General features: G+C 46.3%; 1 protein-coding gene across 12 annotated transcripts in view; it reads right to left on the bottom strand.

Moving 5' to 3' along the window:
* Positions 1-22,139, bottom strand: part of rbfox1 (RNA binding fox-1 homolog 1) — a 2,508,969-nt gene that overhangs the window by 861,229 nt on the left and 1,625,601 nt on the right. The window lies entirely within an intron of this gene.

The following is a 22,139-nucleotide window of genomic DNA, read 5'->3' as shown; positions in this document are numbered from 1 at the left end:
ACAATGCTACTGTGCAGCCCTAAATGAAAATCGCTTATTGTCACAAGTAGGCTTCAAATTGAGTTACTGTGAAAAGACCCTGGTCGCCACATTCCGGCGCCTGTTCGGGGAGGCTGGTACGGGAATTGAACCGTGCTTCTGGCCTGCCTTGGTCTGATTTCAAAGCCAGCGATTTAGCCCTGTGCTAAACCAGCCCCAATGAAGTGTTCAATTAAGCCTATCACATTACACAATACCAGATCTAGTGTAGCCTGTCCTTTGGCTGGATCCAGAAGGTACTGTTCTAAGAAACTATCTCCAAAACAGTCTCTGAACTCCTCATCCATGCTATCTTGGTCCATCTGATTTTTCCAATCTATATGAAGATTAAAACTATGACTATTGCAGTGCCTTTCTGACTATCTCTTCCTTTATATTCTGGTCTGCCATGCAGTTACAATTAGGGGGGCCTGGACGCCACTCCCACAAGTGACTATCTTTATAATTTCCCATCACAACTCAAATTGCCTGGTTTCCTGAATTTAGGTCATCCTTCTGGAATGTTCTAATCCCATCATTAATTAACAGCGAGAGGGGTCAAATCAGCCAAGTTGCGCTCGCAAGATGGCTATTACAGTAGATTCAGTAACACAGGCTAAAGAAGTGTGTGGATGGATACTTGGTGGTGCCAGACTCGCGTTCACATGTAATATGTGCGATACTTAAGGGCCACACTTGAGTAATAGCCACATGGGTTCGGCTTCGGACGATGCCTGGCATCCATGGGATTCAGATTCGACAACGAACTAGTACCTTTACAAGCGTAAGGGAGGAATCTGTCAGAAGAAATTACCTCATGCGCTGGGAATAATGATTCATTTCCACAATCGGCCCCAAAATAGAACCAGCGTTACAGCAAAGTGCCAGAAATGCTTAAATTGAGTTATATATTGAAAACTACGAACTGAAGAATGCACAGGCACTGCAAACATCAGTCCCATGCACTATGCAAATATTGTTAATGCACTGATGCTCATTGTAAATATAAAATTGGACCCATTGTATTAATGTGTGACTTTACTTCATTATTGTTACAAGTTTGTGGTGCTCAGGGAAAAGGCAAGCATGGAGTGTGGCAGTTTTAATGATTTAAAGATAACAGAGACACTGTTCAAAGCCTTAGGGCTCTGTGGAACAAAAAAACTTGGAGTCGGTTCAAGTTTGAGAAAAGGGAGAAAAGCAGCAGGCGTGTAGGAGTGTACCTCAGAGTCTTTGTAAAAGCTTTGTGCAGCAGCAGAACAAAGAGCAGGACTGTGTCTGCATAAGTAAGTAAAGTGTCCAATTCTTTCCCACAATTAAAGTCTGTGCTAAATCGAAGCCTCAGCTGGGGAAACACTGGTCTATCAATGAGACGGTGAGGAAAATTAAACTTGTTTTCAGTGGGATTCAACCAGAAAGGGCTGGAAGGAATTAAAAACAGCAGGGGTGGGGGATTTGAACTGAAACATCTATAGTATTGTGGTTACAGGAATCAGCAGGAAATTAAGTAGACAAAGATTTTTTTTTTAAATTAACACCAGGCTATTAAACATTACAATCATAACTCAATCATATAACCATCACTGCAGTATCTGACCATTTAACCAAATCTACAGGTAAATTTCTAAATCTGTTTTCCAAAACAAATTTTGAGAAGTGTTTGAAGGTAAAGTCAAGGGAAAGCTGATATCATGCTTGCACTTTATAATTGCTCGATGTTTGGAAGAATTTTTATTTTAGTGAATTTAGATGGATAAATTTAACGATGGTCGAAGTCCAAATAGGTCTGGGTGAAAACGCTCTACCCTTCACGAAGGTGTGTCAATTGTCGATAAAACATGGCCATGTGACATGATGAGGAGATGGTAACCATCATTTTGAAATGGTAAATGAATTAGCCTTCAAATGGCACACCAGGGCAACTCTTAAAGGCCAGATCAACAGCTGCAAAACACATAGCTTGTAGAAAATCAAATTCAAATACAATATAGACTTCCAGTTTTGGTCTGGAAGTTCTTTGCTGGGAGACAAAAGCAATCTTTCAGGATTTGTCTTCAAATTTGCCGACAGAGCACCCAGAGCACAAACTCAATAAATATTACTGTAGACCAATTCTGAAATGATATCACATAGAATCCTACTGATGTCAGACTGTGAAAGCTAGTTGACTAAAAGCCACAGGAATGCTGGCTGCCTACTACTCCATGTATAGAAGATCTGCGATAATGGGAAATATATTGGGCTGGATTCTCCATTTCAGCAACTCAGTGCCGGCTCGAACGGAGAATTCATGGGAGGTTTACGATTTAAAAATTGGCACCGATACCTCACCGATTCCGGCACTAGTGAGGGGCTAGCAGTGGCGCCGGGTGAAACTCCCAGCTCCCATGCCAAAAACAGCCGAAGAATGGCCGGGTCTGTGGCTGACATGCGCACAACTGAAGACCTGTAGCAGTCATACCATACAATATGGCGCCGGCCATGCGCAGACCCGACCCGCCATCCGCAACCCCGCAGCCCACCTCTGGTACCCCCCACCAGTCCCCCCAGCCTTCCCGGAAGCCCCTGCTGCCAGCGACACAGCCGAGTGTGGCGGTGCTGGACACAGTCTGGAGACGCCACGCCAGTTTCCTGCATGGCTGAGACCACACATGGCCCGTGCAGTCGTGAACGTGGCCTGTCGGGGGCAAAGCATCGCGGGAGGGTCAGCCGATGAGGTGCCAACTCCAAGGGGGCGGAGCATGGCTGACCGGTGTCAAACCGGCACTAGCCCCGATTAAGGCGTCGGAGTCAATTCTCCACCCGATCGCTGATTACGATATCAGCGTCGGGCAAGGGAGATTCCAGCCCATTGTTTTTCCAGGAATCTCTATTGATACAATATTGTATCATACCAGAAATTCGTAAAACAAAAACTGCATTGTGAAAGAAAGCTGTGGTCCACAACGGGAGATCACAGAAGAAATAAATTGAGAGCAAAAAATAATATTCTCCCATCATTGGTCAGTTGTATTGTCGCCCTATATATTGTCAAGTTTTGGAAATTATGTTGGCAGCCTGAAAACCATGATTTCCTGTTTAAAAATAATTCCTGTTGAATTTAATCTGTTCTGTGTACAATGCATTTGCATGACAGAGTATACGTGTCAAACACTGATAACTAAAGAAGAAGAGGGTGATCTATCCACCTCGCTGTGCCGGATTCTGGATGTAACGAGATCGGTAAATCTCACGAGAGGACCTTCGTAATATTTAGTGGCCTCGTCACACCTTGCGGCGGGCGTTCCTCGCTGAGGCCCAGAAATGAAGCAGAGTCACATTTAATATCCGTTTGATTAATAAGGGGATCAGGGGTTATGGGGAGAAGGCAGCTATGATTGAATGACGGAGCAGACTCGATGGGCCAAGTGGCCTAATACTGCTCCTGTGTCTTATGATCTATGGTCTATATCGGGGTTGTTCTCGGCAGTGGCAATGGCGGAAAACGCGCCCAACATGGGACTTTGTTTCATTTCCGTCAAATTGTGCCCAAAGGGTGTGAAATGTGGCCTTTTGCCGCCCAGTTACTTTGCGCTACGTGTGCCGTTTTGCATCCAAGATGGCGTCTGCACAAGTGTGCGTACTTCTAGTGCTGGCTATACCAGATGTCACTTTGGTGAAGACATTAGTATAATTTGGATAAATGCGAGGTTATCCACTTTTGTAGCAAAAAGAGAAGGCAGACTATTATCTCATTGGCCATAAATTAGGAGAGGAGAATGTGCAACAAGTCATGGGTGTCTTCGTACACCAGTCACTGAAGGTAAGCATGCAGGTACAGCAAGTGGTAAAGAAGGCAAAGGGTATGTCGGCCCTCTTTGCGAGAGGATTCGAGTACACGTCTTGCTGCAATTGGACAGGGCCTTGGTGAGGCCACGCTTGGAATATTGTGTGCAGTTTTGGTCTCCTTATCCGAGGAAGGATGTTCTTGTTCCAGAGGGAGTGCAGCAAAGGTTTACCAGACTGATTCCTGGGATGGCAGAACTGACGTATGAGGAGATATTGAATCGGTTAGTGTTGTATTCGCTGGAGTTCAGAGGCATGAGGTGGGAATCTCATAGAAACTTCTAAAATTCTGACAGGACTAGACAGGGTAGTTGCAAGAAGGATGTTCGCAATGGGGTGTGTGTCCAGAACCACGGGTCACAGTCTGAGGATACGGGGTAGACCATTTAGGACGGAGATCAGAAGAAATATCTTTCCCCAGAGAGTGGTGAGCCATGGAAATCGTTACCACAGGAAGTAGTTGAGGTCAAAACAAGGATAAGGGAGGAAAGTGGCATTAAACTATTGAGTTGGATGATCAGCCATGATCATAATGAATGACAGAGCAGGCTCGAAGAGCTGAATGGCCTCCTCCTGCTCTTATTTTCTATGTTTTTATTAGCATGCATGAAAGGAGCATTCACGGGAAGTATGTAGAGAAACTGATAGTATTTTTAGTGCTTGTGCTGTCATTACGGAGCTGAACACTCCAGCTAATGTCCTCTCCTAACCTTACATAGTTTTGTGGCAGGAAGGACCAACTTTCCAGCCCACCTTTCTTACCCCCACACACCCCCACACACACACAACCATCAGCACCGCCAGCACTATTTAAAGGGATAATTGACTATATTCAGATTGGTTGCTGCTTGATTTATATTGGCTGTTGCTACAATTGTAAAGGGTTATGGTTGCCGGAGTTTAAGCTTTCTGAATGTCTAGAAGGAGTGGTGTGATAGGTACTGATGTGTCTTTTCTCTGATCTTCAAGGATTTTTCACAAACAACTTAATATGTGCCATCTTTGGCCTTTAGCATTGCAGGGGGAATGAGCAGAGGTGAAACAAAGCAGACAAAGCTGCTCGAAGAAGGAGGTGCGGCAGGATGAGCCGTGCTCTTGGCAGGAGTCCAGATCCACCCATGATGTTGAGGGAGCAATTCTGATACCTCTACCTTCGCAAGAACGTTCCCTTCCAGTTGGGGAACGCTTCAGCAGTCAAGGGCATTCAGCCTCTGATCTTCGGGTAAGCGTTCTCCAAGGCAGCCTTCAGGACGCGTGACAACCCAGAGTCGTCGAGCAGAAACTGATAGTCAAGTTCCGCACGCATGAGTACAGCCTCAACCGGGACCTTGGATTAATGTCATATTGCATTCACCCCCCCCCCCCCCCCCCCCGACCCCCATCTGGCCTGGGCTTGCGAAATCCTACCAACAGTCCTAGCTGAGACAATTCACACCTCTTTAAACCTCGATTACCCCTCTCTCCAGTCACTCCATCTGGACCTGTAAAGACTTAATTACCTGCAAAGACTCGCATTCCAAGTATCATCTTGCATCATTGACTTTGTCTATATTTGTGGTTGTGGAACTCACCTCTTCACTCACCCGATGAAGGAGCTACGCTCTGAAAGCTAGTGATTCGAAACAAACCTGTTTGACTTCAACCTGGTGTTGTAAGACTTCTTACTCATCAATAGAGTGCCAAATGTCTCTCAGGAGTTTGACCTTGCGTGAGAGCAATCTGAGCTTACACTGCAGCACACTGCATGTGCAGGGGGTGTCTTCTCCGTGCCGTCCATGGCGGAGCCCGACAGAGGCCAGTGCAGAAGTAAGACGTGCCCCTGCGGCACAGGCCCGTCCGCAGATCAGTGGGCCCCAATCGCGGGCCTGGGCAGGGCCCCCCCCCCCCCAGGGCTGGATCCCCCCATGCTGCCCCTGAGGACTGCACCATCTGGCCTACCAGCCAGATCCCGCCGTGTGGGACCATGTCTAACCCACGCCGGCAGGACTGGGCAAAAACCGACAGCCGCTCGGCCCATTGGGGCCCGGAAAATTGCCGGTGTGGGGCCGCTGCCAATGGCCTCCGACCAGCGTGGTGTGATCGCAGCCCCCGCCCGAAAACCGGCGCCAGAGAATATGGCAGCCGGCGTTGGAGCGGCGGCTCAGGATTCACGCCGCACCCCCCCCGGGGAATCTCCGACCCGGCAGGGGGTCGGAGAATCCCACCCCAGGTCTCTCACCACATACAGGTATGGCCGAATGTCATCCTTTAAAGTTTGTACTGTGTCAGAATCTGAGCTGGTCAAGGAACTGTGAGAGTGAATGGGTGTTGCAGCTTGATCCCTGTCTTCATCCTCTCTCACTGCTTGTTCTTCTCTCACTGCTTCATCTTGTTGCAGTTCTGTATATCCAGATGGAGAAGGGCATAAGGATAGGTTAGGCTGACATTAGGGGGAGGCGGGGGGGTGGGGGGGGGGGGGGGGCATGCTTACACCTTCTGCAGCCTGTAAATCAGAAAATATTATGTGGTGAGGGCAAGTCGGCTGTGAGGAACAGGATTAGATATGAGCAGACCGTCATCTTCGATAGCTTCTGTCTCGTGCTGGTCACGGCCTCAGTCACAGCTGCTCAAATGATGCCAACCACCATCTCCTTCATTGCAGTAAGGACATGCAACTGTGCCTATCCCCCACTGATTAGGTCTTGCAGTCACCAGTTATGGAATATCATGATCCTATGAGAAAGAGGAGAGTATGTTAGTGAGCGGGGTGCAATGCTTTCGGGTAATTTGCTATCATGGTATAATAGCTGGTAGAGTGTGCAAGCTATGAGATTTGTGTGTGAAGTTTGTAGCAATGCTAAGAGTGAAACTTTGAATGTTAAGTATTAATTGTGATTACTAGAGTTTGTTGGTAGGTGGGTGATGGCGGTGTGGTGCATTGAGCAGTTCCTAAAGTTAGTGGTGCAGTTATTGGGGTACAGTATTTGAATTTGAGTTCTTTGCCTGTTGTAGCTTCTTCAAATCATAAATGTTCGATGTCCCAACACCATATTCTCACTTAATCTCTTCACTGAGGACCCTTCTTTAGAACCATTCGGAACTCCACTTTCTGTTTAATATTTAAAGACAAATGCTTCCTCTTGGCACTTCCGCCAACCATGGGAATTCCTGCTGGCCTTTTCGACAAGAAAAAGAAGGACCAAAAATGCCGAGACTTACAGGGAGAGCACTTGCACTTGTCTATACAAGGAGCAGTGTTTGAACTGCGCAGGAACCAGTGGTACCAGCAAATAAACTGGCAGCTTGAAGAAGTGCTCTGTTTGCCGGTTTCAAATTGCTACCCAGGGCACCAGCTTTCAATGTAGCCAGTGCTTGGGTTCTTCTAGATTTTGGAACACCGGATAAGGGGTCCGATACAAGCCATTGACAGTGACCGTTTGGGTGAAGTCACTAAACTTATTGCTGCATTGGATCCAGTTCCTTGGGATGAGAGGCCTGGGTCCAATTGCCTTCACAGAATGTGTCCTGCAGTCTCCTGGCCTTCTGCGGATGGATGATATCTCTTCTTCCTCTGCTTCTCCTGCACCAAGGCCTCTGGTGTATCAATGGAATATCAAGAAGCCCAGACTTTACCATGTATTGCCATTCTCCTATCTTTCCTACGTCGTAATCAGTTGTAAAATGACTCCCAGCACCTGTCCAGTCATAACATAGCTCCGGTTTAAGAGTTGGAGTTTGGCTTTATCTCATGTTCGCCTCTCAAGCATTACTTCCTCAGATGTGCACCAGTTAATATCAAGGTAGCACAGTGATTAGCACTGTTGCTTTACAACGCCAGGGTACAAGGTTCGATTCCCACTTGCGTCACTGTCTGTGTGGAGTCTGCACATTCTCCCTGTGTCTGCGTGAGTTTCCTCCGGGTGCTCCGGTTTCCTCCCACAGTCCTGAAAGACGTGCTTGTTAGGTGAATTGGACATGCTGAGTTCTCCCTGAGTGTACCTGAACCTATGCTTTTAAAATTGTAATCATGGACAGAATTCCACTCATCCAGCACAATTTGGTGCCAAAGGGAAATGGGAAATTTGGCGTCCTTGAGTGGAGAATTTCAAAACTACTGGTCTAAGCAGAAGGCACGGCAGCACAGTGGGTAGCACTGTTGCTTCATAGCTCCAGAGTCCTAGGTTCGATTCCCGACTTGGGTCACTATCTGTTCGGAGTTTGCACGTTCTCCTGGTGTCTGCGTGCGTTTCCTCCAGGTGCTCCAGTTTCCTCCCACAAGTCCTGAAAGATGTGCTGTTAGATAATTTGGACATTCTGAATTCTCCCTCAGTGTACCCAAACGGCCGCCGGAATGTGGCGATGAAGGAATTTTCATTGTAACTTCATTGCAGTGTTAATGTAAGCCTCCTTGTGACAATAATAAAAATTATCCTACCACAATTAGCACTGATTGCAAGCTATATGCATTTAAACTAGCAGGCAGCATGAGGTTTGTGTGCTGACAAAAGGGGCCCCCCGCGGGTAGGAGAATCGCCGGGGGCTGGCGTGAATCCCGCCCCCGCCGGTTGCCGAATTCTCCACCACCGGATATTCGGCGGGGGCGGGAATCACGCTGTGCCGGTTGGCGGGCCCCTCCCCCGCGATTCTCCGGCCCGGATGGGCCGAAGTCCCGCCACTAAAATGCCTGTCCCGCCGGCGTAGATTAAACCACCTATCTTACCGGCGGGACAAGGCGGCGCGGGCGGGCTCCAGGGTCCTGGGGGGGGCGCGGGGCGGTCTGGCCCCAAGGGGTGCCCCCACGGTGGCCTGGCCCGCGATCGGGGCCCACCGATCCGCGGGCGGGCCTGTGCCGTGGGGGCACTCTTTCCCTTCTGCCTCCGCCACGGTCTCTGGCGGAGGCAGAAGAGACTCCCTCCAATGCGCATGCGTGGGAATGCCGTCAGCGGCCGCTAATGCTCCCGCGCATGCGCCGCCCGGAGATGTCATTTCCGCGCCAGCTGGCAGGGCACCAAAGGCCTTTTCCGCCATCTGGCGGGGCGGAAATTCGTCCGGCGCCAACCTAGCCCCTTAAGGTTGGGGCTCGGCCCCCAAAGATGCGGACATCGCGCCATTTCCGGAGAATTTCGTCCAAGAAGTTCGAACAAAACACACATCAAGTGGCGCGATCTTACATTTTTGTGTGAGCTGATTTGACACTAGTAAAACATTCCCATTTCAGTAACAATGATTGATAGGTCAGCAGAGTTCAATGGCTGCTCTACTTTTGTCCAGGACTGATAGTTTCTGCATTCTCACGGTTCGACAATGAAGGAATTCAATCATGTACTTTAGAGAAGAACCACAATGGACCGACAGAAATTAATAACATAAAATGGAAATCACAATTAACATACTTTGTTCTTATTTCATTCTCTGGGGAAAAAAATGAGCATTATATTTTAGTTCTGGTCACAGTGGTGGATTGGAGCTAGGGTGAAAGAATATTTCAAATCATATTGAATTTTTATAATCTAATTACTGGAAAATATGACTTCTTCCTTCGGGTCACGGATAATAGATGCATTAACTTTTGACTTTTAAGTCAGATATGTCTTGATATTTCAATGCTTCCATTGACAAAAGAAGGTTACAAAGGTTCTTTTTCAACCAATCTCTTTTATAAATACACAATATCCTCTTACTGTTTCATCAATCCCAGTATGAAAATGCATTCTAAATTACATTTTAATGACAATTACAACCTGTATGATAAAGCAAACCACTTGTATGCTCTCCTACTCAAATGTGCTGTAGCAACCTCAAAGTATTCAGTGGAGCAAATTGGCAGCCCTGATGGTCTCCTGTTTCATTCCTCGGAGGAGCCTGTGATTTTCAACATTTACAACTGAATTGCTTAATGCCAGGACAATAAAGGTGATGCCCCAGCATCAATTATAATTGAGCATCTTGCACCTTGTAAGGTCCCAATAAAGATGGTTCCAAAATGGACCAACCCAATGATGGCAGGTAGATTTAGTCAAAGGTAGCTATTCAATCAAAGGGTTCGGAAACAGATTTGCCATATTTAACTGTTTCATTCTAATCCTTTCAATTTTAATGTACTGTTTAGGTGGCATTATTCAAATTTCTTACTTAAGGAAGAACAGCAAAGCGGAGGCTGTGTATTGAAAAGGGTAACAAACTTTATTGTGACATTTATACTGATGGTAGATGGCACCACATGTCAGACACTGCAATATTAGGAAGGTTTTGGATTGAGGTGGTGGAAGACAATTAGTTTGCAGATGTATGTACTGTTCAGTGTCTGTCTTTTAAACAACGATCTTCCATTATAATTAAAATTCAAAAGTATATCTGTTTAGAATACAGCAAGGCCTTTTTAACCTTGTTTATTTATAAAGCTTCCAAACTGAGCCAAATAACGACTTCCCCTCTTCAGAATAAACCAGCAGCACTGTGCGGTTATCCCAGCAAGACAATACAGAGAATGCCTTTTATTTATTTTCTGACAGTAATAACTACTTAGCATCAGCTTGTCAGGAGTTTGACAACAGGGATGAGATTTATATTTAGATAATGTATTCACCATCACCACCATTCTATTGCCGAGAACTGTTACTGTAACTGTGCTACACCACACCACAGTACAAAAAGTCAACCTTAATTATCTGCTATGTTGGGTTCTATCTGCCCAAGTTGTCAACAAAATTATGTGCTACATACCATGTTTTAACGAGGTATTATCAGTTAGAAATTTGCAAGCCAAAACTTCCTGAGTGTGGTTGATTAAAAGAACCCACAATGGGCGTGGAATTCAGACTACTAAATCTTTATTGTAGCTTGTCAGAAGGGTACCGAGAGTGCAATCCTCATGTAGAAAATACATGCAGAATACAGTGCGCAGCTCAGGTAAGAACATTTTGATTCAAACTTGCTGCTCATGAGAGTGAACAATCAATAAGCGGAGAAGTGTGTGGAAATAATCCATCGAACACTCCCTCCATCTTGTTTTTGGCGAGTCTTATTTACCAACATGTGATTTTTTTTTCAAAATACACATATTGTTCTGGATCTCCTTAAAACTAAATCCTGCCCGGTTAACTGGTGTCATAGACACCACACAAACAACATTCTAATCTCATTGTGACGCACTAGTGCTTTTTATATATATCCTCAGGTTTAGGACAACATTGGAAAAAGCGGCATTTATTGCTCCATCCTTAGTTGCCCTGGAGGGCACTAAATATCATTTGTGTAATTTGGGACTGGAATATGTAGGCCTGATCAGGCAGATGTGCTGCCAAGTTCCCATCTTTAAAGGACAGCAATGAATCAATTGGTTTGTTTACAACAATCTGCTTTCTTTATTATCTCATCTGGCGCCAGCCCACACATTCATGACTTTATTGAATGTAATTTTCTGTACTTGTTAATGATGGGAATGGTAGTCAGAATGGTGGGAAGGGGCCTAAAACTTTGTAGGCACTATGTCCATTTAGTTTTAGCTGCAAAATAGGCACCTGAGGTTCCAAAATGACATTCATATTCATGGTGAGCTGTACCTCACCTGCTTTATTGGGTTGGGCTATTTCTAGGCATCTAGGGAACATCTGTGTATTTCATTACCCCAGAGTGATGTGGACAGTGGGGCAGTAAGTAAATTTAAGAAGGAGTTAGACAGATTTTTAATTGGTAATGGGTTGAACACAGATATAAGGCCAGGATGAGATAAGCCATGATCAATGGCGCCAGGGCCCCGGGTTCGATTCCCTGTTAAGTCACTATCTGTGCGGAGTCTGCACTTTCTCCCCGTGTCTGCGTGGGTTTCCTCCGGGTGCTCCAGTCTCCTCACACAAGTCCCGAAAGACGTGCTTGTTAGGTGAATTGGACATTCTGAATTCTCCCTCAGTGTACCTGAACAGGCGCCAGAGTGTGGCAACAGGGGGATTTTCACAGTAACTTCATTGCAGTGTTATAGTAAGCCTACTTGTGACACTAATAAAGATTGTTATGATTATTAGGGGCCAAATGGCCTAAATCTGTTGCAAATTTTATGAACTTATATCAAAACTATTTAAATTACTGATGAAAATACTTAGAATATCTAAATAAGGGTCCTATGTTTTTTGAAAGCTATTAGGCTGCCCCATCTGGGAGAAGCACAAACAAAAGCACTGGAGAACTGGGTAGGGTAGCGTGTTGTTGTCCTGAGAAAGAAAAGCAGCTCCCTTTCCAATGAGCTCAAGGCCAATCTCAGTCTGTGCCTTAGTACACCTCCAACTCGGCAACAGGGATGATGTGAAGCTCTAGACGCCCCAGTCAATATTGGCCCTGAAGCTAATTTGGCAGTCACCATAGTGGGCATGACCATTATGTTCATGTATTTGCATGTTCTGTCTACTTGACAAAAATGGCTTATCGATAAAGCTTAGAAGTAATCTGGAGCTGGTCTCATTAATGCTCGGTGATATGGTGGGCTAACTCACTAGAAGGTGCCCAGGAGGTTCAACATTCATGGGAATGCCTATCCATTTTCTTTGGTGGTTTGGACACTCAAACTTTGCATCTGAGATGTCTACATCTTGCCGTCTGGGTACTGGAATTTGTGGCATCCTATCCCCTGTACTCACCTCTGCAGGCTCATGGACAATGATTCACCATGTAATGGCTCATCCTCTAGCCCACTCTCTGAAGTACCTGTGTTGCCAACCTTTGGGATCAAAACATGTGATGCTGCATCATCAAGAAGGTCAATATCCTCTTTGTGAAGTGGCTGTAATATTTCAGTATTTTAGCATGGGTATCAATGGTTGCACTTGTGAATCATTTTAACAAAACCCCAGCACAAATCCTGCCTGCGAGCAAGTGGACGGGTGCGTATCCTGTCTGTCAGCTATCAGGCACAGTCCAGCTTCGGGAAAATGCTAATCTCACATCGCCAGAACATGAGAAATAGGAGAAGGAGACCATTCGGCCCACCTAACCTGCTCCACCATTCAATAAGCCCATGGATGATCATCTACATCAGCTCCACTTTATCTTCCGCTCCCCATATTCCTTAAGTCACTGAGAGACTAAAATCTATTTGCTTCAGCTTTAAGTATATTCGGAAATGAAGAATCCACAACCCTCTGGGGACAGAGAATTCAAAAGATTATCAGCTATACCGGGGGGTGGGGCATCCCTCAGTGCATCCTCTGGGGTACAATCCCTTGGGAAACATGAGCTTTGGGCCTATCACTGATTGCAGCCTTGTACGATGGGCTTCAGTTTTCAGGAATATATCCCGAAAAGCTGGGTGCAGCCCCCGAAGTTAGCGAAGCGAGCGTCATGCTACAATCTTTAGCGCAGCCGAGCGCTTTTGAGGAAAGGGGATTAAATTATCCACTAATCATATTTGGAGGCGTGGGGCTTCACTTATGTAAAATGCTGTAGCTGAGAGAGCTGAACACAAAATATCTCTAGGAGTTGCCTGTATGCTTAAGATATTTTCATACTACTTATACTTGCTCAAAGAGGGATTAGTGGGTGGCAGCAACCAGCAACAGAAGTAAAGAAGCGAGGGGGTGAAACTGGTTGTGAGGGGAAGTGTGAAAAGTATTATTTGGTTTGATTAAGATTATCTGCTCTTATTGATGTGACGTTCTAACATACAGAAAATATTATTGTACAATATCATTGTTGCCCTTCAGTGTGAAAGAAAAGCCAGAGATTTCTTATGTTCCTTTGGGAGGAACAAAAAAACAAAAGGATGAATGGGAGTTGTGTCCACAGAATTACATGAAGCAAGCCTCATAAATTCACCAACAGCAAAGGGAGAAAAAGTAGAAAGATTCAGCTTCAGAGCTGGGCAGGGGTGAGCTGGGCACAGAGAAAGGCTCTGCGAATCTTCTTTGTTTAACTTTAGCAATGAACGATCAACTCCAATAATTCTAACAATATACTGCATCAAGTGGACACTAACTGATGTTCAGTATCCAATTATGACACTGAAATCACAAACTAGGAAAAGTTATGGAAAAGCCAATTGCTCATTGTCCTGGGCAAGATAATGTAGTCAATGTTGGTCTGTTATTTCAAACTTATATGTGAAAGAAGAAAAGACTAAAAAGGGGATCTGGAGCAGCATTCTCGTGAGCGAGGGGTTGGGGGCAGGTGGAGTGAAATCTTCCAATTTGACCTTGGTCGCATAAACTAACAACATTGAATGCTAATTACTCACAAAATGGCTCCATTCGCATGCAGCAAAGGATTGATTGTAAGGATAAGAAAAGGCAAACAGCATCAAACGCCTTATGCCTTAATTTCACTCTATTGTTGCACGGAAATATTACTAATACGTGTTTCCCAGCATTTCCCTGTAAAAGAGTGTGTGTTCTGTAATAATGAGTTGTACAAGAGCCTCGAGAATAAATTTAGAGAGCTGGGAAATCAGCTGCAGACATTGCGAGTACATTTGGTTCAGATGTTACCTGCTCCCTAGCCAATGTAATGGTAGGTTTTAGGTAGCATGTGAGGTGCCTGCCACAAGCAGGTGAAAGCCCCTGTCTAATACTCAAAAAATCATGTCTGATGAGGCCACTCAGACCCTGGAAGGGTTTGCACCATGGGCTGTGAGTTGAGTCTTGGTACTGGCAGTGGCAAGGAAGTGGCCTGTCAATAGACAAATCCAAGGCCCGAACGTTGCAGCCTTTCAGATTTTAATGGTGTTGTCACCGTTGGGGGGAAGAAGGGGGGGGGTGGTGGGGGTCAATTTAAAGCGCCCTTATTTCACCACTCTCTCCCCGTGCGTTAACAAAAAGGTTTATTTTTCTTGCTCTGATTCTGATTATGGGAGGACTTGTGAATGTTTCTCCTTCGTTCGGGGTTAGCAGGACCAGTCTCCCTGTCGCCATGTCCATTATTACCTTGAAACTGCTGCAAGGCATCAGGTGACTGGCTGAACCATTTGTTAAGCTCAGAAATTCTCCATTGTTAACCCAGGAAAAAAAAAACTATATAAAATAGTCCAGGTGATCAAGATGTATATGCATAATTTTCCGTTTCGTCTCAACCACAACACTGTCCTTATGGGTCAGAAGAAGGAGTAATCCCTCAAGCTCCCATGAAGATTTCTTATGCCTAACATGCTCATGCCTCCCCTGCTCATACCTCTCCCTAACCGATGACCCCGACCACAAATACCTCTGAACCCTTTCTCTCAGCGACAAGCCGTAGTACCGGGGGCAGTTCCCTCAGAACCATCACAGCTTCCTGCTGACTAAATTCCCTCCCTGATCCACTGGGTCAGGTAATCATTCTGGTTAAGGTGGGAACATCGCTTGAAAACTATCAAGATAAATTTCATGAAATGATGTGGATTTATGAAATTCTCAGTTAGCCGCGGCATCCGTACCACAAAGATGATGCGCCATGGGACCTGGTAAACAGTAATATTTCAATATGCAATCTGAATCACAGGAGTATTATAGCTGTGTCCAAACCAGTGTGCTATCCATCTATAAGATTGTATTGCATGTGGTTTAGATTGTGGTGGAGTGGGACTTACTGTGGCAAGCCCCATTCATTATATTTTTCTCCTCAACCTTCAGCTTGAAAATCTTTAGCCATGAGTTTGCTGCATAATGGAGCATCTGGGACCTTAGTGAGCCAACAGTCCGCCTCCCTAACCAATGAGATTAAAAGAAAGGACTTGCCATCCCAGTGTTTTTCATGAGCTAAGATCGTCTTTAAATGCTTTATAACCAATTAACTACATCTGAACTGTTGTCATTTTTGTAATGGAGGAAACACAGCAACCAATTTGCACACAGAAAGCTCCCAAAAGGGAAGGTTGAAGGTAAGCTTCCATTTTCTGAAGGTTAATGGCAGAGTGGCACAAATTGTGCAACAATATAGCTCTTCCTGAATTATTTCGACATTAATAATGACGGGTGCCTTAACCTCACAGTTATTTCCCAAAAAGTCTGTGTCATTGTTTATAATATATTACAATATTGGAGGAGCATCAAAACCCACAACATCAATATTGCATTATTTCAGACAGCATGAGCACGATCTACCCAAATGGGAACAAAGTCTCGCAGCGATCCCGTTTAGCCGGGTGTTTCTCAGCACTCGCAGCGCCGAGAAACACCATGGTATTAATGCCCATTTGGGTAGATATGGGAACTCAGTGGGGAATGCCGCAATGTGGCCGCACTTAGTCCTGCTTTCTGCACTGAGGAGCTCCGCTCATACCGGTGCTCTTCAGTGCAGAAGGATATCAGGCACTATTTCAAAATGGCGTCATGAACTCACAATCCCCTGCGCAAACCCGAACCCACCCCCCAAAGCCCCAATTCACCTAGAAGGGGGTCCTCAGCAGCCTCCCCTCTGTAACCTCCCGCACGGTACCCCTGGGCACGATCTGTAGTGCAGGGAAAATGCCAGCTTGGCACCTTGGCAGTGCCCATTCCAGCTGGCACTGCCAGGGTGCCATGCTGGCAATGCCAGGTGCCAATCTACCCAAGGGAAAGCAACTGGGGACCTCCAATCCCCTGATGGATCTCCAGGAGCACAGTTCTGTCTTGTCCCCATTTGTGGTGACCAGCACTGAACGGCGCTCACCCGAGATGGGTTACATCCCATCACCTTAGGTAGATGGTGAGGATGCATGTTGCAGTGAGAGTAGCTGTCTCATTCTATCGTGCAAATTTTACAAAATGTGATCCGCCCACAATGGGTGGGATTCACCTCGGGACGTCTCGCGAGATCGTGTTAGATCTCGCGAGGCATGGCAAGCTGGATAGATCCCAGAAGAGATTGCGCTGCGCTGCCTATCAGGCATAACACGGTTGATAGATCACGCCCATGTCTGATGTTCTGTCTGATGTTTCTTCAAAAATGCTCTTTGGCCGTGCCATTACAAAATCTGCCAATTTTATCACCAATTCCACCTCCCTCATGGTCGATTGTCTCATTGCTCTCAACCTCTTAAACCTATCTGAATAAAGCAGTGCTTTCAGCCCCATATCTTCTCCACCACAAAGACTGCCTACATCCACATCCATATCACCTGTCTCACCACCATCTCCCGTCACCTCAAACAAACTCATCCGCTGCTGAAATTTCTTTTGCCACCTCCAGTCTCAACTAGTCTGAAGCTCCTGTGACCAATCTCCCATCTTTCTTTCACCTTCATAAAATTGACTTCATCCAAACCTCTGCTTCCCATATCCTAATATCCGAACTTGCGCTGACACCCATTAACCAGTTACCAATGTGCTTACTGACCTACATTGCCTTCTGCTGCTCAAATATCCTTGTGTTAAAATCAAAAGTAAAATAAAGACGTGCATTCATATAAGCACCTTACACAACCATAAGCTGTTCCAAACTTTACAGCCAATTAAGTACTTTTGATGTGTAGTCACTGTTGTCATGTGGAAAGCGTGGCAGTTTTTGCACACAATAAACTCCCACAAACAGCACTGTGACAATGACTGGATCAGGGCAACATTTTCTGAGGAGTGCCAACCATCATGCTGATTACCACTCCGCTCCTACTTTCTTGCCGAGTGCTGGAGCTCTGTGCTTCCAGCCCAGACTTCCAAACCAGGATTCCTCAGAACTGCCAAGCATGCCCGTTGTCAGAATCCTTCTTCATAGGGCAGGACCGTCAGGGGAAGCCGAACCCTTCTCCCTTTTATAGTTCCAGTTGTCACACGTTGGTAAGATTTCATTCACAAACAGTGAAAAGCTTTGGGACATTTAGGTAGCTTTTTAGTGTATTCATGAACAAGTGTGAGATAAGTGGGTGAAGTGCCAGTGTGATAGGGGGGTAAAATGGCAAGTGGGTGGGGTGGCAGCATGGGAAGGGTGGTAGGTTGGGCATGATGAGAGGTAGCAGGATGGCAGGGCGGGTAGGTTGGCACAATTAGTAGGGCAAGAAGATTAGATCAGGTTGACGTGTTGGGGGTGAGGGGAGTCAAAGGTTAAGGGGTGGAGCCGAGGGCCTGGGGAAGTGGGAAGGTTTGAGGGGAGGTGGAGATTGTTACTTCCAGTCAATACTGTGTCATTATTTTTAATCTAGTAGAATATTGAGGGAGCATCAAATCCCCACAACATCCTGCAAGGCTGGACACAGTACACAAGCTAAGCAGGGAAATGGTGGGGGGTTTGTGTCTGGGGAAGTGGATGGGAGTATGTCAGAGGACTGGGATGGGAGAGTGCCCAACTACGAGCGAGCAGGAGAATATCCAGGGAATGAGGTGGCTATCCTCGAGGGCATAGTCCTTGGAGAGTTTGGGGGAGTGGAGTGGGGGTCAGGGGGTTGGAGAGCCAAGGGGTTCAGAGGGTCAAGATGGAGTCAGGGTTGGAGGGGTCAGAGAGTCAGGTGGGGTCAGAGGGTAGGGTGGGGGGGGGGGGAAAGAGTCGAGGATGTCAGTGAGACATCATGGGCGAGATTCTCCGGTCCCCCACCGGGTCAGAGAATCGCCGGGGGCTGGCGTGAATCCCGCCCCTGCCGGTTGCCGAATTCTCCTGCACCGGATATTCTGCGGGGGCGGGAATCGCGCCGCGCCGGTTGGCGGGCCCCCCCCAGCGATTCTCCAGCCCGGATGGGCCGCAGTCCTGCTGCTGGAATGCCTGTCCCGCCAGCGTGTATTAAACCACCTCTCTTACCGGCGGGACAAGGCGGCGCGGGCGGGCTCCGGGGTCCTGGGTGGGGCGCGGGGTGATGTGGCCCCGGGGGGTGCCCCCACAGTGGCCTGGCCCGCAATCGGGGCCCACCGATCCGCGGGCGGGCATGTGCCGTGGGGGCACTCTTTTCCTTCCGCCTTAGCCACGGTCTCCACCATGGCGGAGGCGGAAGAGACTCCCTCCACTGCGTATGCGCAGGGATATCGTGAGCACCCGCTGACGCTCCCGCGCATGCGCCGCCCGGCAAAGTCAGTTTCGCACCAGCTGGCGGGGCACCAAAGGCCTTTCCCACCAGCTGGCGGGGCGGAAATCAGTCCGGCGCAGGCCTAGCCCCTCAAGGTTAGGGCTCGGCTGCTCAAGATGTGGAGGATTCCGCACCTTTGGGGCGGCGCGATGCCGGATTGATTCGCACCGTTTTTGGCGCCGGTCGGCGGACATCGCACCGATTGCGAAGAATTCTGCCCCATTTCTCTGTGTAATATTTTGTGAGTAACTATCCAGGTAACTGAGTCAGAACCCTCCAGCTCCTCGACTCAAACCCGCGGCATATCTTTCAGTTCTGACAGTAGCCATGATCGTGGTGGGTGGGGGCCCTTAATTTGGCAAAATATCTGTTTCCCGATGGCGGATAAACTGTGTGGAATGTTTTCTCCCAACTTTCAAGGTGGTTGAAGGCAAGTCGTGCTTTCCGTCGAACAATGTCAGGAGCCCCATGTGAATCGATCAGCATCCTCTACATGTTTTATGGCAGAGTATCCGTTCACCAAATTAGGTAGCAGAAGACATTCTAATGATTCACAGCTGTCATATTGTGATACTGGAGTTCAATGAAAATAATAGTTTCCACTCTTCCCTTCTTGATCCTCTCCCTGTCCAGAAACATCCCCAATGGGGGAAAAGCCCAGCTCTTAAATATAGGCTTCAATGAGCAAAACCTACTCTCAATTCACTCTGAAACAATTCCTGGTTTACTCTTAAAGGGACCTCCACTTCCAACATTTTCAATTACTGCTCATTAAATGATCACCTCATTGGAATTAAGTTTGCGTTCCAAATTAGGTTCCCTGTCAGTGAGAGTTTAGGACGTTCAGTTTTATGACTGTATACAAGTTCTGTGCGCCTGCCGAGATTCACAGCTTCCATTTAAAAAAAATCAATTTAGAGCACCCAATTCTTTGTTTCCAATTAAGGGGCATCTTGGCATTGCCAGCCTCGCACTTCTAGAATGGCTGTAGGGCACTGCTAGGGTGCTTATGCCAGGTTGGCATTGCCAGGGTTCGGGCCCGGGGGGTAGCATCGGGTGGAGACGGGCTGAGGGGGTGTTCCGGGTGGCCTCCCCGAGGTTGGGAGGGGGTGGTGGAAAACGGGGTGGGGATGCAGCTGAAAGTGTGAATGATCAGGGCAGCCAGACAAAATGGCATCCCGACCTGCCAGGTTCCTTTCCTGCTGGGCTTTCCAGCAGAAAATGTCGAAGTGCAGCCGAGGTGGAGAGAAACTCCTCAAGGCCAAAATAAACGGCAAACTGCCATTGAATAGAATCATAGAATTTATAGTGCAGAAGGAGGCAATTTGGCCCAGCGAGTCTGCACCGGCCCCTGGAAAGAGTACCCTACTCAAGCCCATGCCGCCACCCTATCCCCGTAACCCAGTAACCCCACATAACCTTTTTTGGACACTAAGGACACCCAAGCCGGGAATCGAACCTGGGACCCTGGAGCTGTGAAGCAACCGTGCTAACCACTGTGCTGCCATGCTGCCGTACAGCAGGGTGTTTCTGAGTTCTGCAGCCACCCAAAGCTGGACATAGATTTTTTTTCCGGTTAAATCATGCCCAATACCAGTATGCGATTGCTGTGCCTTAGGTCGTCTGTGCTCCTTAAAATCTACATCTGACCAAACTTTGAATCAGCTGTCCGAATACCTGTTTCTCTGGTTCAGCGTCAACAGTTTCCAGCTTGTGCTTCTCTGTGAAGCCGCTTGGAATGATTTACTACAATACGGTGCAAGGCAAATGTAAGCTTTTGTTTTTAATACGTCAGAGCTCTTCATTATTTATCTTCTAATCATGCCCAGTTGTCCTATGTAATCTTTTATTACCTCCAAGTAATTACAGAATAAGATTGTATCAGAATTAACACAGAGTATTTTAATTTTGCATTAATTATTAATTTTATTCTTCTGAAAGAGAATGCAAGCCACAGGTGGTGATCACCTTTTCAAAACCTTTAATGGGGGAGTTATTTTTCAACTTCTTAGAAGCCAATCATCTTGCATCCTAAATCAGACTATTCTGGTCCAAAGTACAGGGTTAAATGTTCGAGTCTGGGAATTGAGGACATTTCCATCTCGTTATCGCTCTGGGATGTGTTGCAGAAATCACACTCGTGTTCTCACAAAGAACATAGAACATACAGTGCAGAAGGAGGCCATTCGGCCCATCGAGTTTGCACTGACCCACTTAAGCCCTCACTTCCACCCTATCTCCATGACCCAATAACCCCTCCTAAATTTTTTGGACACCAAGGGCCAATCCACCTAACTTGCATGTCTTTGAACTGTGAGAGGAAACCGGAGCACCCGGAGGAAACCCTCGCAGCCACGGGGAGAACGTGCAGACTCCGCACAGACAGTGACCCAACATGGTGAAGTAAGCCCAAAGTTAGAGCAATGTCCACATAATAATGGATGTCATTATTCTTGCAACAAATTGTATTTCTTTTTCACTCCACTGTTGAAAAACACGCAGTTTGCAACAATTATCTCTGTATGAATTGGTAAGGATACTCTAAGGACAGAAACACTCATAGAACATTAGACATCACAATTAAAATTTGTTAATCTTGTCAAATTAGATTGCATACAGGGTTAAATCACTAACATTTCAATTGACTTAGGGCTTATCTCCTGTTGGAATGGAACAGATGATTAATCCTCAACATTCTTTGGGGATTTGGAGAATATCAGCAATTAAATTAACAACTTCAAAGTTTATGCTCCCAGATTCGAAAAATGAAAGACAAAGACACTTTAATTTTTCACAAGTTGTTACCTTAATTATCTTCTTATTGCCTCGGTCTCTTCTCCTTCATTACAAAAACACACCCCATGGTATTCTCAAAGCCCTTTAATTTGCTGTATCACGGCAACTATGTAAGAAATGTCATCCGAGATAAAAAAGTCATAAATCTTACTTTGTGAATGCTCATTGAGAATAAATTGTTCTGCTGTACCTTGTCCCAGCATTAATACTGCAAAATGCTGACAAATGTTTAAATCCTTACAAATAACCTTATGATGTCTCTCAACTGGAAAACTTTTTTTAATAATCTATCCGAATGCATGTTCTTGAACATAAAAACATTTTTAAAATACTTTCTCCAGGATCACTGGTTATTTGAAAATGCTAACAGATTATATTTCCAAACTTTAGAAAAGAATTGCCATTCAGGTGGATGCACATTCTTTAAGAATTTACAAATATTGCAGAGATTGTCAGCACCAAGTGTTATTTAATTTTACTGGCTACGCAAATTAACTATTAGAATGATGACAGGGGAGTCAACGGGCTGGGGCCTTGGCAGCGGTTTAAGCCCTTTACAATCCATGTACACACACATATCTTGTGACTCTTATAT

This window comes from Scyliorhinus torazame, chromosome 17 (assembly GCF_047496885.1).
Source record: "Scyliorhinus torazame isolate Kashiwa2021f chromosome 17, sScyTor2.1, whole genome shotgun sequence".
NCBI lineage: Eukaryota > Metazoa > Chordata > Chondrichthyes > Carcharhiniformes > Scyliorhinidae > Scyliorhinus > Scyliorhinus torazame.
Note: the sequence above shows the minus strand (reverse complement) of the source record. Positions and strands in the feature narration are given on the sequence as shown.